At 41.5% G+C, this 19,408-nt stretch overlaps 1 long non-coding RNA gene across 1 annotated transcript in view; it reads left to right on the top strand.

Annotated features, from left to right (window-relative positions):
• The first annotated feature begins 4,707 nt into the window (after positions 1-4,707).
• The window catches only part of LOC137895868 (uncharacterized), a 37,194-nt gene continuing 22,493 nt past the window's right edge, over positions 4,708-19,408 (top strand). The window contains exon 1 of the long non-coding RNA XR_011105564.1: positions 4,708-4,897. This is a non-coding gene — a long non-coding RNA (uncharacterized lncRNA). The remainder of the gene's footprint in view (positions 4,898-19,408) is intronic.

Below are 19,408 nucleotides of genomic sequence, written 5' to 3'. Positions count from 1 at the left end.
AAGTGTAACAGGAGCTTCGAAATGTGTTCAGATTCATTGCCGTGTTTGTGCTTTCCTTTTGTAGCTTCAGCTACAAATCGGGATCCTTGGGTCCTTGTGTCGCTTAGACAGCCCGGAAAAAAAGAAAAAAAAAACAATAAAGAAAACTGGGTTTTATGGTGAAATACTTTTATATTCCGCAAAGTGTAGCATGGAATTATTAGAGGACAAATCAGATCACGGTGTTCATATTCATGGGTTCTGAGTAGCTCAATTGAAAAGTGATTTAATCTTGAAGGAAAAAGAAGAGAGCGATACGAAGCAGTTTTGTATTTCTGTATATATGTGTAAAAAAAAAATAGAATAATAATTCAGAAAAATCGCATTATCTATATATAGACAGTGTTTTCGATGCTGCTGCTGATGCTCTGGTTCCACAGATGCCACATTCTAACTCTGCCACAAGACACGCTGATTAGCACTGACGTCAAAACTACATAAAGAGAGTTATACATACAGATGTGGAAACGTTTGGGGGTACCATAAGAATTGTACTGCTTCATTAACAGTAAAAATAGAAGGAAAAAAACAGGTCACACTATTAAGGGACACAGAGCACAGTCAAGCAATATCTGGGGGATGGAATGCACTTTTGAAAGGACAAGTATACTGGTCCCTTTCATGGGCGACTTGGTTCCACTCATGATTGAATGAAACATTCTAAAAGGACTATTTACTCTTTTCATTTCCTCCTGTGTATTACAGATGAAGGAGCGTGCGGCTTGCTTGTATGAGAACAGGGCCCCAGCCTAATGTTGCATGAAGACCATGGTGAATTCATATTGATGGAAAAGCAGCTTCTGAAGCCCAGCAGCCATGATTTTTTCATAAGCCACCAGAAACAAGAAGTCAGTCAGCTGACAGGTGCTAACATCGCCAATTGTGCTGCGGATAAGAGATGGGACATGGAGAAAAGAGGGAGAGGGAGAGGGAGAGAGAGAAAGGAAAGGCAACAACTGGCTCTTCTTTTCTAAGCACTTCTGTGTGCAGAATGTGTACGTGCGCTGCGTTGTGTGTGCTCCCTACACCCTGTTCCCTTCTATAGCTGGAGAGGATTTTACGGAGGGAGACTGTGTAAACACCGGAATGCATGTCAAATATGATGAGTCTTGATAGCTGTAAAACATACCCAAGGACTGCTCCTCACTTATTATCTGCAACCAGAGCCCCGGAGCTATGTCTGCATCCTTCTGCCTTCCCTCCACGCACGTCGCGCCACAAGTCCCTCTCTGGAAAGCATTGATTATTTTGGCATGAGGCAGGGAGAAAGAGAGTTGTGATTTCTTTTGTGTTTCCTCACAAAGAAAAAAAAAAAAATCAGGAAAAATAAATATTTTTGTGAGCATGGTTCAGCCTGAAAAATATGAGCACATTGGGGAAGAAATAAAGATGATGGATTTGCTAGCTGACGTGTGCGCATGTTTGTGTTGCTTGTGTGTGTGTGTGTGTAATTGGTCTATGCACTTTTTGGCTGATACAATTTTGCATTGTTTCTGTTCATGTGCATGTTGATTTCTGAACTCTATGCCCAGAATAGTATTATCTGTGTGTAATTCTGTCTTTACAATGTCTGTGCGTGTGATGTGTATGTAAACGAAGCGGGCTGGGCTCATGCTGGAAGCGAGCGGCAGAACCTGCAGGCGGTGTGAGGCTCCAGGGAACCACTTGAGATTGCAGGCAGAGGGACTGATAAGGCAGCGAGCCATTCATCAGGCCAAATGAAGGCAGTAAAGTTGACTGGAGGAACCCAGGCATCGCCCCAGGATGGCAATCGGTGTCTCGGTGGAGACCCTTGACTAACACGTGTGTACAGGCGTGCATGCATGTACATACACACAACCAGCTGGAGAAAGGGGAAAGAAGGCAGGATGAATGGAGTGGAAGGACGTATTGGACTCAGGACACAGGCTCTGGAGGACAGGGGGGGGGGTGAAAGTATAATGGACATTCAGGAGCAGAGGAGCAGAGGCCCCATCTCCTAAGAGCTACACCCAGCAACTTAGACTCCTGTCTGGGGGTACATGTGGCCTGCTCCGCTCAGGAAGCATCCATCAGATAGATATTACTGCAATCCAGAGGTGATGCATTAGCTTGGGTGCAAGGGGGGGGGGGGGCAGCTTGCGTTGGTGACGGAGCGCCCTGTTGTTGTCACCAGGGCCTCTCAGAGAGAGAACTGCTGCTGCTCAGTTGTGTTTTTTCCTCTTTTATACGACTGCTTGAATTATTCCATAGTAATGCTCTTTGTATTTTATTCTTAATCATACTAGCAAGAGGACAGACATATTTCCACCAGAGAAAGTGCTACGAAGTTGTACACTTATGAAAGCAATACATTACTTAAGCACTTAGGCCAGCCAGAGAGGAGAGATGAAGTTACTTTAGAGTGTTGCTAGTGTGTTTACAAGACTATATTACTGTCTCACTGGTGATTTGATGGAGCGCGTACCATCGGTTTGCACAAAGACTACATATTTGCCTACATAAATCCCACCCTTGGGTTACTATGAATCAGATTTATTTGCTTCGCTTATGCTTATTATTGTTTTTTATGGTTTATATTCTGTGTTAAATGCCATCAATAGGACTGCAGCACATGCGAGCCTCACCCTGGAAGGGATGAAAATGCTTTATTGGACTGCGAGCGCCAGTAAACAAACAGCCACCGCCTTTTTGGATGTTCATCTTTAATGTTTTATACAGGACAAACTCATTAGTTTAGCAACAGGTTCAAGGCTAAATGGTAATAATAACAGGCAGGACTTCCAGAAGTGAACCGCAGGCACAGGATAGTCCGATGTGGTCATCTGGACACAGTCATCTTGATGTTGTCTGAGGCGTGGTGATAGAACTGTAGGCAGTAGGAAGTGATCTGTCTCTAACAAGATGAAAAGCAGACAGTCCACCAAGGACGGCGGGACGGATTGATGTTCTCGCCAAAGCAGCGTACAGTGACATGCTCTCCTCCCAATGTTCAGGTGCCGGCAATAGTAAGAAAAAAGACAACCAATGGGGGGGAAGGGGGGGGGGACTTTCTTGAAATAGATGACATCAACCATTGGAAATGCACAACTCTGCTGATCTCTAGTGAACATCTTTTCTCCGCTAAGGTGCAGATGTGTACTGAAGAATGATTTGTATTGTGGATCTGCTAAAAATGACCAACGGATGGGAAAATGAATCATTAGAGCGTCAATTGTTCTGGAAGCAGTTGTGTTGCGCACTATTTTCTGGTTTCACAAAACATCTTGTAAACCTTAAATTAAGTGCGTCTTGTAGAATAGAATTGGTCTTTATTGTCATTGCAATCAAGTGCAACATGAATAAAGAGCATCAAATAATACAATTATCGGTACAATCCCTTTTCTGAACATTTGCCAATACGTTATACAACACAATACAAGTACAAATCACAAGACTGTGGCACGACTTCAAATTCTTCTTCAATGCCAGGTGAGGATGATCGGCTCCTTCATAATTCACCGACCCACATTTCACAAAGTTTATCTGCCAGGTGTAAATGAGAGACTGCGTGGATCTGTGCGCGTTTCCACCCAAGCGCCTGCCTTTGCTGTGAGGGAGTCTTTGATAGTTGTTACACTGTGAGACAGACAGGCATGTGCCATGACGATTGACAGCTACTGACAGCCGTCTTCCTCCTAAACACACTTCAGGTCCCCTGCCTCCCCTCCTCACCCATCCCTTCTTTTCTCTCTCTGTCGGGGGGGGGGGGATTGAGGCGACTCAGAGAAAAAGCAAAGCTGGCACCTGTCATCATGTTTTGTTTTGGTCAGGGCACAGAGAACATTTTTTTTTTTTTTAAGTTTTAAGAGACATTTTGTACCTTGACAGCTACAATTTAAATGTCCGGGTGATATTCTCTCCTTGACACAGGTTCATGTTTATCTGCATGTGAGATTCCTCATTTGTGCTTACAATATTCCACACAAGCAATCAGAAGGTAATTAGGTTTTGACGTTCTTTTGGCTCAATCTGTTGAGAGAATATTTAGTGGATATAATAATTTTAAACCTCTTAGTGCCACCTTTGATGTAAAATGCTGTCATTTAGACTGAGAAGTCTGACCTGCAACACAAATAAAGTGAGAACTTCGTCAGGAAGTTACCACATGCACGCGCACGCCACTCACATGTGTAATAACGTGTTGCATTCATGCATAAATGCACATCTACACAAAGTGTGTCACTTACAGCTGTGTGTGTGTGCGTGCGCGCGGGCACGGCTAAACACGTGCCCACCTGCACTCCTCAGGTTTTCGCTGCGTTTCGTCACCTTCACTCAGAGGCGGTGTTTTGCCACCGCATTCAACCTGTGGAGCCATTATCTCCTGACACACTTATCCTCCTCTAAATGATTTCTCTTCATCTCCTGCAAGTCACCTAATCAAATTTGAAAGCCGAATGCCATGCAGAGATCCCACCGCTTTCAACGGCATCCACTGTCATTGTGAAAATGAACGGCGGCAGCTGAGACCTCAGATGTTCTTTCACATCATGACGGAGAGTCTCTTAATGCATCTTGTGATCTTTTACTCCTCCTGCCTTTGACTGAAAGCCTTGGATGGGGACTAATCATATTACACATCTGACTTACAGCCTACATTTGGGTTCTGTATCGGCTCTGCCTCCCCTTCTCAGCCGCTCTCTGTGCCACTGGCATATGTGCTACTCTTCAAGATCATTAGTGCGTGTTGACAGTGGTGTAACGTAAGGCTTCACTCAACTTGAAGCCAAGGCCTCTTCATGTAACAACAGAACATTTGCGTCTAATAAGACAGGAATTGTCAAGTTTGTCATCGGACAGAGCGAGAGGAAGGGGAGGAAGAGGAGCAGGACTTCAGGTAAGTGTGTTTCTAGACTAGAACCCCGCCATGGATGTATCGTTATATGCTAGCAACCACACAAAACCATCAAATAAATACACAAAGGCACAATCGCTTCATTATAAGCAATAATTCGTTTTTTTGAAGGCGTCGCGTTTTTGTTCGCCGCTGCCGAATTAGCGTCTGCGCAGTGGAAATGTATTTTGTGGGGAGTTTTATTGAAAGAACCTGCTATCACCAGCGGAGTTATCTACCAGATGTGCCTTCGTGAGAACAGGACGACATCTCCATCTCACCCCTAATCCGCAGCCGTCTGCTGGGTGTGCTTGCTTAGGCTTTATATGTGTTTACAGAGAAAGTCATTATCTCTTTTAGACATGCAGCTGTTCGAAAAAGCAGATTTTATGGATCACGGCTATTGCCAAAAAAATGTAACCACCCTGGGCTCAATTTGTCAATGATTTAATCATAATTACATTTTCTCTGAAGTCATTAGTCACAGGGGGTTTAACAATCAGCTTGTGTCTGACCTCAAACTTTTTCTGCGCTTTTCCACAAGGGAACAAAATAATAATTATTTGAATCTCAATGATATGTCTGGACTCTTTTCCCTAATTTAGCTAAGTGCAGAAATGATTCATGGCAGATGGAGGCATACTTTATAATTAGATTACAACTTGATGGACTAGAATTTATTAATTATGAAGACACATTGCCTTTGATGCAATTTCCCCCCACACTTTGTCTTCTCCCTCCGACTTCATCGGCACATTGCTCACTCGTCTGTAATCAGCCGCTGGGCCGTTACCAAGTTGTGGTAACGCGTTGTTACAGCATATTATGCACGAGCACGGACAGACCAGCCTCCAAGTGATGGCCACAATATGCATTTGCCTTTAAAACTTAAAGGGGGAGTTTAATTTATCTAGGGTGTCACATGGCAGGAGTGAGTAATTATTTGTGGACCACGGTAGTTAATGTATTCCAGGGCCCTAGGGGGAGCTGTCAGGAAGAGGACACCCTCGCTGCTGCTCTGCTCGCTGACCATGTTGGATGGCTCAGGATTCAGGATGCTCAACACCTAACCAAAAATCCTTCTCTGTGGATATGCAATCGTGCTTTTCCCCTCCAAACCTTCCCACTGCTTTTTTTTAATCTCGGCAGCACATGTCACCAGAAAGGTATAATTTATATCTGCTTAAGTTTCCTACACTTAATTCTGTTTGAAAAGCACAGCCAAAAACACACCAGAGGACATTTTATAGATTTGCTTACGTACACCTGCTTTTTCAGAAAGTTCAGGTTCGCTGCTGGTTTTGATGTCTAAACCGTCAAACATTTGTGTATCACTTGAGAGGGCCATTGTTTTGTTCACTTCCTCTCTGCCATTTAGAATGAGATCATGACATAATAATTTCTTGTCAACGCGGCTGTTTACAATAAATTACCAAACAGAGGAATGCAACATCTCCCCTTGATGTCGCGATTGCTTGGGGTCAAACGGCGTTTACAAATAAGTCTGTGATGCCGATGTGCTGCTGAATAGGCGTTTAGCACCCTAATCCTGCGTAGAGCATGCAACCGCTCCACAATGAAGACCCTTCTGACACCTCCTTTGTTTATTTACTGCAGACCGAACATACCACATGCAGCATGTGGGATTTTTATAGCACGCTTTTGTTCCGCAGGCGTGCGAGGAGTGACATATAGCAGCGTCAGCATCTCCTATGACGAGTGTTGAGCTGCAAAATGGCTTTGGGCTCAATCGTGAACAAGATGAAAGTTATACCTGATTTAAGTTTTTCTGTTTACACCAGGGGTGTCGAACCTGTGCCATGGAGGGTCGAGCCACTCCAGGTTTTCTTTCCAACCATCTCTCCAGCAGCTGATCTCACTAATGAGTTCCTTCTCTCAAATTGGAGGAGGTGTTGATAATTAAAATCACCTGCTTTAGTAATCGGCTGGAAGAAAAACCTGCAGCCTCTCAGCCCTCCACCGGACAGGTTCGACACCCCTGGTTTACACGAAATTGTTTGATTCCGTTGTTGGTTCCATTCTGTTCTATGTTGCTGGTGTGTGGGACTTTAAGGAAATCGATTGTATCAGTGCTCTCCAGAATAGGGCTATTTGTATTTTCCTTGGAGTCCAGACGTTTACTACTAAATTTGCTATGCAGGTTGATATGGGATGGGAACCTTGCCGGAAGATAAAGCAGAAGATTGAAATGTTGCGTTTGCTGAACTGGCTCACTCAGCTGCCAGAGCTATAATCTAATGATTATTCATGGGCCTAGGCGGTGGCAACAATACTGTCAGATTGTAGGTTGAATTACATTTATAGAAATAAGCTTCACTGTAATTAAAAACTGAAGATTTTCTAACCGAATAAAAAAACAAAACAATGGAAATATGATATCTGCAGGAAAACAAAATTAAGATCTTATATTTATTTCAAGAGTGATTATCAGACAGAAACATACCTTCTTCTAAATGTATCTAGAAGACAGAGGTCCCGCTGTGCACAATTGCAAACTGCCACCTTACCTCTGGCAGTGGAGACGGGTTCAAAGGTGTTGCTGAGGAGGAACGACTTTGCTCTTTATGTGACTTGAATGTGGTGGAGGACGAGTTTCATTTTGTTTTGTATCGTCCTTGTTATGCTGATTTAGGAAAACATTGTTTGATACTGGTAAATAATTCAGATGTGCTTCGGTTGCCGGAAGGTGGAATTGTAAGTTTTCTTTTTACCAAGTCTGTTTTTTCATTGGCGTGTTATTTGTGTAAGGCATGGGAGAGGAGACAGAGTATTCTGTACCCTGTATGACAATAATATACGTAATGGTCTGCAACCACTGGTGTCGTGTAAGCCCCTGAGTGCTGGGCACGGATGTGCATGACATTTTAATAAAATAAAATAAAATCAATTATCCAAAATCCAGCTCACGGGATCTACTATCTATTTGAAACTTTGACCTTCTTGCTGTGAGGCAACAGTGCTGCCCACTTTGCCACTGTGCTGCCCCATTTTGGTGGTGAACAAGATTAAAATGTTAAATATCAAATTTGATATATTTTCAAAGGTCTCTGAGCTCAATCCCACAGAAAATGGCCATTAGTGAAAACCTGGTTTTCTTGAAAAACCACAAAACTAATAATGACACCAAAGTGATTTCAATTTTAGGGATACAGTATTAGGAGGGTCAAAAGGTCATGGGACCAGTCCAGTTAAATGCAATAGTGCCATGGGGAAACAAAACCACCTTGGTGGAGATTTTTATCTAATTGCTGTCTACTTTTAATAATAAAGATTCTAAAAGTTTTCTCTGCTTCTGCATTGAGATATGCTTTCTCATACAGTATAACTGTGAATAGATAGATAAACGCCACTCTGTCTCCAACCCAGCTAACACAAACATTACCAGCTAAAAACATGACTTTCTCAGTGAAATAAATGATATTATTACAATATTAGTGGAGCAATACAAATAAAAGCTTTCATTCGATGTGTACTGTAGTATTACTGTGTAAGAAATTGTCTCCATTTCACACAGTAATAAGTAAGACTTTGTGGATCATGTCATGAGACGACACAGTTTAGAGTGTGTTGTCGGGAGCATTTGTCTGGAAAAAAAACCTGAAACCACTTTTACAGGGTTCAAGCAAAGTGGAACTTTTGTTTTTCGTCTAAACACATGAGGGTAACTTAAAGACAAATCGGAGGCCTTGCTCTTTAAACGCTGCTGATAATAAACGATACCTTTTGCATCCACGAGAAAACTCCTATTATCTATTGACTCGGTCTCACCCCGTGTCTCTGTGACTTATGCCTAACTCTAATTCCCATTACTGGGAACACTGTAGCCTTATCAAGGGAAACAATAAGCCACTTGTCGAGCGCAGCCAGAAAATATGAGGAAGCATCTGCCTCGTTTAGAGGAACTCATGACTCTGTGGTGAGAAAGTGCCCCGCCTCCCTCCCGCCTCTGGTCTGCCCGCCCTCCTTTAAGTCCTCCTTGTGACCTCCAGGAAGGAATGGTGGCAGGATGGAGGCAACTGAACGGCAGAGTCACTCACCGTCAGGGGATTAAGTCAGAAATTGAATTCTACTTCTTCCACAGGAGACACATGTTGTCGTTTGGGGGGGTGGACAGGTGGGAGTTAAGGATGGTGGGATGGAGTGGAACACCAATGGTGTTCAGCCTTCCACCCCCAAATCGAAGCTCTGCTCCCGAGCCGTAAACCCGTCACATAGATATGTCTCTGTCGATGATGGCATCCGACTTTTTTCCCCCGACAACACCCCCCCCCCTCCCCAACACCCGCCCTCTCCTGTGCTCGGCTGTTATCTCCTTCCTCCCTGCTACGTCTCCCTGCTCTTTAAGACAAAGGGTAATAAAGCTATAAATTGTGTGGTCTGTGGAAGGTATGGACATTCTGTCTGGGAGACGCTGTAAGAACTGCCATAAAGCACCCTCAAAGTCATAGCGGAAGATTTACAGTTATTTAACATCCTCCTCTTCCCCTAAATCACAGTGATAAGAGAATTAAGTGATGGCTATAGGTTCTTTGTCCTTAGTCTATTGATTTTTTTCACCCCTCAGAAGGATCCTGAACATTATAATTATTGAGCCCTGCAGTTTGATGCAGGTTTACAGAGTGGAAGAGGAGCCCTCGGTTCAATTCTAACACAGTTAAAACAAAAGGCACCCATTTTTCATTTGGGTAATGGGCTTCCAATTATGCTTCATTTACCTTGTTTGGCCAGAAAATGTTTTTTTTTTCCCTGCGCTATAAACAGCTTCTTTGGGCTGTGACAAAACCCCACTAACGGCTGTATTTATCTTAAATCCGGGGGACCTGCTCCTTCAGCCGATATTGAAGTCATGTGGATAGACAGATGTAGTTTTTGTTGTTGTTGTTGCATGTGCAGTTCTTTTCATTAGAGCAACGTTTTCAGAAATACTTGACATGACAAAAACATCTCTCTTAAATGAAAATCAACATCAACTGACATGTGTCGCTGTTTATCCCTATGTTATGGGTGCTTTATCCTCACTGTAAAAAAAAAACAAAAAAAAAACTTCTGGTCTGAAGACAGAATGTAATTGTATTTGTGTGTTTAAAGCTACTTGTCGCTGCAAACATGACAACTGAAAAGCGCTCCTTTGCAAATAAGCAATGAGTCTGATACTTTGGGCCATCAATATGACTATATGACGTTGACAATATATCAATGTATATCAACATCCTCCTTCTGTGCTCAGTTCAGCCTCACCAAGCTGCTCTTAGAGTTCGCATGGTGCCGGAACCTCTCAGGCTTGGATAGTGGTTTCCTTGTATTGATAATATAGAGCACCGTGCTGCCGGCATGCTTCTTGATCAATGTGATCATTCATCGAACATCACCTTGCCCTTGGGCCTGCAGCTGTAGAAGTGTTGCATCAGTTCCGTATTGTCCACTGGTGTCTTGTTTCAGGATTCAACATCTCTGTGTGCATTCAGTTGAAAAGTTCACTTTATTTTCAGATTCTGATTCTCTGTTAATACTATGAATTTTGATTGCTGGCTTAAACCGCGCTATCATGAATTTAAATAAAGGCAATTATTCATGCTACAGACACAGAACATTAAACGTTTTTATAACACATTGGTGCTAAATTATCTTGGAAAACGGGGATGTTTGAAATATGAGTTATGATGAATTTTGCCATTAAAATATGTTAGCTGCACAACCTCTAAAAACTGGTTGTGTTGAAATAGCCTTTTATTGTGAAAGCATGAACCTTCAATAGCTCATTATTTATAGTTTATTACTAAGTGAATATTATGAATATTACTATATTATTACTGAATAGTTTTGCTTTGTTGCTCGTTGTAAGGATGTTTGAAATATGAGTTATGTTAACTACAACCTCTAAAAACATGCAATGTTGAAGTTGTTGTGTTGAAATAGCCTTTAGTGTGAAAGCATGAACCTGTTATTTATAGTTTATTACTAAGTGAATATTATGAATATTATTACTGTATAGTTTTGCTTTGTTGCTCGTTGTAATGATGTTGTCTCATTGCTACACTGTTACTCACGGTTCAGTCTCATATTACTCAGGATATAAGTTGGTTAATACCTCAGAAATCCCAAGGTATTACCTATTTATTACCTCTACCTTATCAAAATATTGCTAAACAATTTGTCCAATGTTAAAAGGTTTTAAGACAACACACACACATACACCCTCAGGCACCGCAGAGGGCCAAAGCCCTATTTACCACTACCTGACAGTTGACTTCTTAAAGACGCAGGGAATATAATTAAATAATTTACCTTTGAAACCCGGCCAGCTTTGAAATTAATTAATTCACACGGGTGTGCAGGAATTGAGCGATGAGGGAGGGAGATATAAAGTGTTTTGGCATACTTCAGGGACAAAACCCGCCACCATACCCTCCCTTTCTCCCACCTTGTTGCACCTTGCTGTATCGCTGTCCTCAGAGACGGGAGTGAAGAAGTTAAGTGTTTCCTTAGTTGAAATAATGACCCTGTGCCAAATGTTTGGGCCTAATCAACTGCAGTGCCTGAGGCCGGATCGGGCTGTTGCAGGAGAACAGGCCTCGCTTACACATCCATTTTATTTGAGCTGACCTTTGTGGCAGCTGTGATGTGGGAAGGCGATTGCTGTCAACATCATCAGTGTCACACGGCACCAGAAATAGCCTGAGTGGAGATCAACAGTTCCTTCAGAAGAGCATAATGATGAGCACAAACGTCGCTACAGGTTATGATGCAAAATCCATAGATCATGTCAACCATCCCAAAGCCTGAGGCAACAGACACAGACAACAGCAACCCTGTGTTTGCAATCGGGGAATCAGGAATTGTCATTAATGGTGCATTAGTTGCATGACAACAGAAACCTATTATGTGTTTTGTTTGCAGTTAAATCCACAATTGGGCTTTGCAATGAGTCATCTATTTTTTGTGCTTGCGTCTTTGCGCTGTCTCTTACCTTGGGTGTATTTTTTTGCTGCAATAATTATCAAATTTTTTGCCTGGGATCTGAGTCAAAGCACCAAAGTTGCACACTAGCTGTAAGACACCCAGAAAGCCGCCTGAAGCAAATTATTCGGTGTCTTCATTTTGCCTTTCCAAGAGCATCAAGCATTTTGAATCAATGAGCCTTCATCAGTGATCTTTTTATGTATTTATTTTACTCCTCCACGTTGCTGAGCTGCTGCACTGTCAGTCAAATAGGAAATACAGCAGTGTTGTTTTCAGTACCGTCCCCCCCCCCCCCCCCTTGTGGTTTGTAAATTACTGCTGCAGCACAGTTAAAAGCGTCTGAAAACCACTTCTGTAAATTATTGTCGATAAATTGTAATCAATCACATGGCACAGTGAGAAGTTTGATTTATGATTTGTGGCTGACGCTGTGAGGATATATTGCCCTGAGAGCTGCTCGGAGGATTTGGTGGGCTCCGTAGGCACATTCATCATTCTATACTGTGTACTACTATTAGGCATTGTACCGTTGTACCTATAATAGGACCATATACTGCATCATGACTGCTGGCTTCTATTTGATCTGTACTTCATATGGAGTGGTTGCAAACCAAACCTAAAACTGTAGCATATTATATTATTATATCGTCAAATTATTATATACATTACTGCATATGTAACTCTTTCTAAATATTTTTGTTGTTTTCACTTTTCTTTCCAAAAACAACAAGAAGAAAAAAAAAATCTGAATCTAATTTCATCCACCGAAGACGTTGAGATTTGAGACCGAAGCCTCAAGAAAAAAACTAGAAAGACTTTAAATCAAAGTAATATTTCCGAGGTCAAGAATAAAACTCCTTTTTCAATCTTTCTTTTTATTATCACTTTCTTTTAAACCTCTCTGTGGAATATAAACTAAAAGTTACTGCTCATTTTAACGGAGTTGTAAATATATTTAAAGACATATTTTAAGTGTCCATAGATGCATTTAAAACATTTAGTGACCGATATTGGAGGTTATGTGTGTATACAGGTCATGGATAATGAACAACACATTATCATATTATATTCTGTAGTGATCAAAGAAATAATCAGATGGATTAGGTATGTAAAACATAGCTCAGTAATTCACTCATTCACTGCTTAATCTGAAATCCGGGTCGCAGGATCGACTCAGTAAAATTACTGATGCAAAAATGTAATTAAAAATGATCCACTTTTAGTGGAGTACTGGATCATTTTACATTTAGGTATAAAACTAACTCAAACTACACATTGATTTTGCAGCAACAAGCCAAAAAAGTTGACTACCAATGTGAAATTATCTGTCAAATAAATACACTGGAAGTTTGGAACAAGTAGCCAGTGTATACTTGTACTTCTGAACGAATGTAGAAGTATAGTATAGAAATGTAACTGAAATACGTAAGCAAAGAAAACCCTCAGAACTGTACTTTATAAATGCACTGACCTTCTTTCCATCTCTGATAGTCACGTGTAAAGATTTATTTTTAAATAACTCTCATCAACCGGGCCGTGCCCTAAGAGGGCAGCGCGCTAAAGGAAGCCTGCAAGATTAGATTTTCTTTGCTCAATCACGTTTGTTTCTTATGAAAGTATGCCCTTGTCCAGGCCGGCCTTCTGGTCATGAGATCGCATCATGTATGTATCACATTGTTAAGTAGCTTTTAGCTCCCGGGCCTGTCCTGTGGCCATAAGCAGACTCTAAAGCGCATTTACCCAAACCATATGCTGTCTTCATAATGGTTAGTGATATTTGTGTGAATGCATCCAGCAATTAACAATGGCGAACCGGAACTGGCATTAACCTCGGGGTATTGCTTGGTTGTGAACAACCCTCCCCACGAACCTTCAACCCTTTCTCTGTCTGCCATTCTCCTTCCTCTTCCTCTCATCTAACTCACTCCACCCCCCCCCCCCCCCCCCCCCACCTCCATCCCGTGCTTGGGGTCCAGTGGAAGTGATTTATCTTAGCGTGAAAAGACTTTTGATGATGCCGAGACAGGAGGCCCCAGGCCCTTGGCATTGAATGCTTCGATGGCGTTTGCATGAAGTTCACGGCCCCGGAGTCACAATAAATGTCAAGTGCACCAAACGTCCTGTAAATAAGATAGAACGCTGCCAAAGCCACAGCACAGCTTATTGACTGCTGGAGCAGAAGTTGGTGTGTGTGTATGTGTGTGTGTGTGTGTGCATGATTACAAGCACAACCTTGTTCTCACTCAAAATAAAAAGCAACACATCTTGGATTTCATAGACACAGACTATACTCTCAGAGCGGTTATGAGCTTTCCTCACCGGGGGAAGCCATGTAAAAGGGAGGAAGTGTTGAAGGTGACGACTATCACAGATGCGTCATTAAAAGACTGTGTCTGCACGTTGTTTAACACAAACTCTGCTCGTTCACGTCCATTCCCAGCATGGCCTTTACATTCATTCATCAGTTTATGACAGAAAACTGATGGAACATGTTTTCGCCTTCCTTTTAGCTGGTGGCTACTTAAAATCAACATTTTTATCCTTGATTTGTGACAAATACACATAACCATTTCATAACCATTTTTTTTTACACAACACACGCATACACACCCTACCCTAACCTCCTACCTCATTGTTTTGCTGTTGTGTGTGTGTGTGTGTGTTTTTTTAAAACTGAGCTGTCGTGTTGCCATTAGTTAATTCTGGGATGTCATTTTAGGACTCGACAAAGTCATTGTGGGACTCGAGCACACACTTCAAAATATCATTGCTCCTCTACTCCAAGCATTTCCCTGTTGGTTGAGAACGAGGAGCAGAGCAGGAGCGACGCTTCGTGCTATTAGAGTTATCTAGGGAAGTACAGTCCTGCATATATCACCTCCTCTGGTGTCATCCCCAGTTGATAAACTACATTTCCCGTCAGCGGAGGACAGCGAAGGTTAAAGCTAAGATTAAAAAGAACAAAACAACCGCCCAACTGGAGTGGTGACACAGCCTACTTACTTATTTTGATAATTAAGATCAGCAGAAGTGTACCAACACTTGATGCATCGTCCCGCGGATACTAAATATGGATGTGATGACAGCTTTGGATGTATTTCAGACATGGGTGAGAGCGTGCAGGCACGAGGATCTGCTCTCACAAGCTTGCAGTTAACATAAAGCATGCAGCAATATGCAAACATTTGCCTACATACACTCAGCTGATTAAACAGATGGATAAATGATTGCCTCGCCATTTTTTATTTTAAAATACACGACAGTGAGTCATTCCTCCCTCTATTGAATTGGCTCACAAACATCACCAGCAGGGCACAGACTTGGTTCTGCCCAGAGAGCATGGCCTGCTGTATATATAGCAGTGACCAGAAGCCATGTTTGTTTCCCAGCTCCAGACACACTGAGGGAATTTATGGGCCTCTGGCTGTAGGCTGATTGTAAAATGTATTTTGGCATGTATGCAGAGTTTTACTGTAGCACTCGCCGTCACATATCACCCAGACATCAGGCAGGGAGGGAGGGTGCTGGTATCCGTATCCAGGAGGGACATTTTCTAAAGCTTTAAAAGCCTACATTTCAGAGGAAGGGTTTTCTCAAACTGCCAATCCTCACATTTCTTATAGAAGAACAAGAATAATATTTGATATTAATCGTTAATCTTTACTGTCCCAGCTTACTTTTTTTTGGATACTACTGTATTATACCACTGATTGTTGCCATTAGTTCTGCTTTGATTTAATGAAACTTCTTTGTATGAAATGGCATTTCTGCAGTCTCTTGATGATCAACCAAACATGTGCTGCTTGTTCTCTGGCCTCCGTCCAAAATTCATTGCCGCTTCTCAGGAAGTATCCGTGAGCTCTGCTACCTGTCACCCAACTTTCAGCATGATTTGTGGCGGCACCGTCTGACCAGAACAATTGCATTAACAAGCGCCGGAAGGCCCTGGCTGTCAGGCTCTGCTGATACCGTGTGAGATCTTTATTAAATTACAATTATGAGACGACAAACCCTCTCATTTCTCCACCTTATGGACTGCACTTGGACACGTGCCACTGTCATATGAACACAGGGTGAGTCATTCCTCAGGAATAGGTCTTTACCCTTCTGGCATTCTGTCCTCCATTGCAACAAAGCTACTGGGAGTAATAAGTTGAGAGCACATGCTATGTCAAAGACAATTAGGTTTATAAGAGAAGTACATTAATTTTCTCAGACAAAACCATATTTCTGTGATACATTTGTCTGGCAGGCTACTTTATTACATGATCTACTGTATCAAAGCTTTGGAAAAGACAGTAAAAACTGTATATTACTGCCTGGTGTCTAAAGATTCTGTGAGATGATCAGGATAAAGCATTTACCAGCTAAAGTTGAAAACCCAGATTGTCTTTTCTCAGAATTGATCAACAGCTGCGTGCTTAGAATAAATTGTAAATTTAGCAGAAATTAAAGACTTACAAATAATAAAGATAAAAAATACAGATAATGTGAAAAATATATTTTATGTTTTCCTTGGGGGGGGGGAATCACTGATGAAATTCCAAGCGAAACGATGAAGTGCTCATCAGTATAATCAAGCAAGCTCACTAGAAGGAAAGAAGCATTTACTGCGACCAAACCGCCTCGGTGCATTAACATTGTTTATGACCCTTGTGTAAATTGAGGTGAATGGGAAATGGAATCCTCTCTAGGGTGTTATTCAATTCTTGCTTGCAAGCAAGCAGTAATTCTCAGATACAGAAAACAATACAGTCTGCAAACGATAATGCTTCTGGTGGATAAAATATGCCGTATACTTGGCACGCATGTGGGCTGTGTCCTCCGGAAGGATCAATAAAGTGCATAGGATTTTGGATTTACGATGACGTCCTATCGATCAATTAGCTGCTGACTGTTTGAGGCACTCAGAGGTGCCAATGGGTATTATAGCTAAATCAGGGATTAGATAGAATTACTGTATAACAAAAGATAAACTACAACATTTCACACCGACACCTACTGTCACACTTCTTACGTTGAGGCTTAGGGCTGTAGATTTAGAGATGAGTGTGATCTGGTGAATAGTAATTAATAATATATTAACAATATTGGTTTAAATATTTGGAATCAAAAGCTAGATCAGACGGAAAGTACAAAGAAATGTTTAAAAAAAAACACTGTGGAAATCTCTTAAGAATCAAAAACGTGTCAAATCTGTTAAAACAAAGCCCATGTTGCAAAATGTTCCTAACTTAATGCCCAGAGTGTTTTTACTCGTCCTCATGAACACACCTACAAATGTCTGCAAGAGGCCCAGAATGCGATAGACGGCTAAGAACCCTCCTCTTGTGACTTCTCAGAGTTATTTAATATATTTCTCTCCGTGTGCCCATCACTCAAACCGAGCTGCTTTCACCATACAGCTGATAATCATACATATTCTATGTGCGGGAACACCATAAATCTCTGTCCCTGTTTCATTCCACCGCCATTAATCAGTCACACAGGAAGTAGGATGAAGCACCGTCTGCTCGAAAATATATCATATTAGCACCAGAGGCGTTTACCGAGATAATATGAGACAACAGCAGAAGGTAAAATATAGCACCCATTGCATTCTTTAAATTAAAAAAAATCCTCTCTCTTCTCAGCCCAACCCTCTGACGTGTGTGTCTGTCTCATGTTTAGAGGAGTACTGTAGTCACATCCTTTATGTCTTTACCTATCTCTCGCGCTCTCTCTCCTTGAATTGAATGAATTTGGATTTGATAAAGCCAATACTGGTTAATGAGAACAAGTCTTGATCGGCTCAGAATCCGATCAGCGGACATTTCCAGTCAGTATTCTATAATTGATCCTCAATTTTCAGTTTGTATTTGACAGTGCACATCTTCTATAGATTTTAATAATATTTTCTTCCTTTCAATTTACTACTAGACATACTGTATACGGGTGGCATGCATCATTCTGAAATTCATGCACTAACCTCATTCAATATATCTTATTATTCAGCAAAGCAAAAAAAAAAAAAAAGAAAGGTGGAGCCCAACATCCTTTTGCATTTGATTACAATTTAAAAAATGGCTGCACAGTTACTGCAAAATCAGTGTGTACGGTATTCTTTCTTTTAAATATTTTGTAATATCTGTATTTGAATGTTAAGTGGATTACACAGTGACTTGTTTCATTGGCCCTTTGCATTTAGGAGAATCCTGGATTCATATATTTTTAGTTATTTGTCTGTTGTAAAGCTACCCAGGACAGTAATCTGCAGGCTGTGTGTAGTGCTCCACTCACTCCGAAGTTCTTTTCCTCGGTAATATAACCCCTTTTTAGATTAGAAATGTAATTTGGGAAGATGAATGCATTCTATTCCAGCTTGCTGTGATCAGGAGTACTGCTGCACAGAAAACAGCGTTGCTTCCCCTATTATTGAATTTGTATGGGCAGATAATTAATTGCAGATTCCCTGTTTTGTTCTATTTCTTCCTCTTTGACATTTTAATTTCAACAAAAAGCCACGGTCTCCACACGGCCCTTCTCTGGAGATCCTAATGGTCTATAAAACATGATGACTTATAGATATGGCGGAGACTTCACTTTGCCAATGATTGTTTGAAACCTTGCTGATCACACAGAATTTAGTCCCACTCTTGCTTCCTCCCGCCTGCCATCTCATCCTGCCTTTCCCTCCCAACCGACTAAATTCATTTCTTGTCAATTAAACTGCAGCCACATTGTCTCTTTCGAAGAATAGGAATATATCATTGTGTCATCGACCGGGAGTTCATTATTGGATGCGGTCTGGTAACTTTTCAAAAGCAGCATTCAGGCCATTATTCCTTAAAGACGATTGTCATTACTTGACCAGGCAGGCGTGTGTCCTTGGCTTGCATTGCAAGCACTGCATTTAAGGGTAAGGGGAATCAATCGTAGCGGAGTGTGACAGACGCCATATCTCAAGGCAGACAGGTTTGAATGCTTATATCGAATCAGAATCCTTTGCTGGTACAGAGACCATTAGTTACCCGGTTGCCAGGAGCACATATGTAGGCCACAACCAGCCATCGAGGAGGAAACGGAGAGGGTAGTTTGTTGTTTTACGCAGATCTAGTAAAATATTCAGAGATATTGACCGTATTATCCACCGTATTACCGCACGTTTCCTCATTTTACAATACATGCACATTGAACTTATGCCTTACCGTAATTTATGTTTAATTTTATTCTTACATTTCAATAATATCTGGTTGTATTTTAAGTCGATAGTGACTGGAACTAGTTTGTAAATAAAATAAATATTTCTCAATAAATGGATAAAGTAATGCATGCAGCAATGTACATTCAGTAAGTTTATGCTAAGGCTATATGGCTCATTACATTTAGCGTAACAGTACATATTCGCATGTAATAAAAAAGCTTGTGTATACTTGAGCTGCTGTGAGATGGTAGGATTAAGTCTCGTCCTTGGCCAAAACACTAATCTTCCCTGTCTTCCCTACTCTAATACATCTTATATGCCCCCCCCCCCCCCCCCCCCCCAACACACAC

The sequence above is a fragment of the Brachionichthys hirsutus genome, chromosome 7 (assembly GCF_040956055.1).
Source record: "Brachionichthys hirsutus isolate HB-005 chromosome 7, CSIRO-AGI_Bhir_v1, whole genome shotgun sequence".
NCBI classification, from domain to species: Eukaryota; Metazoa; Chordata; class Actinopteri; order Lophiiformes; family Brachionichthyidae; genus Brachionichthys; species Brachionichthys hirsutus.
This window is presented reverse-complemented; position numbering and strand designations above follow the sequence as displayed.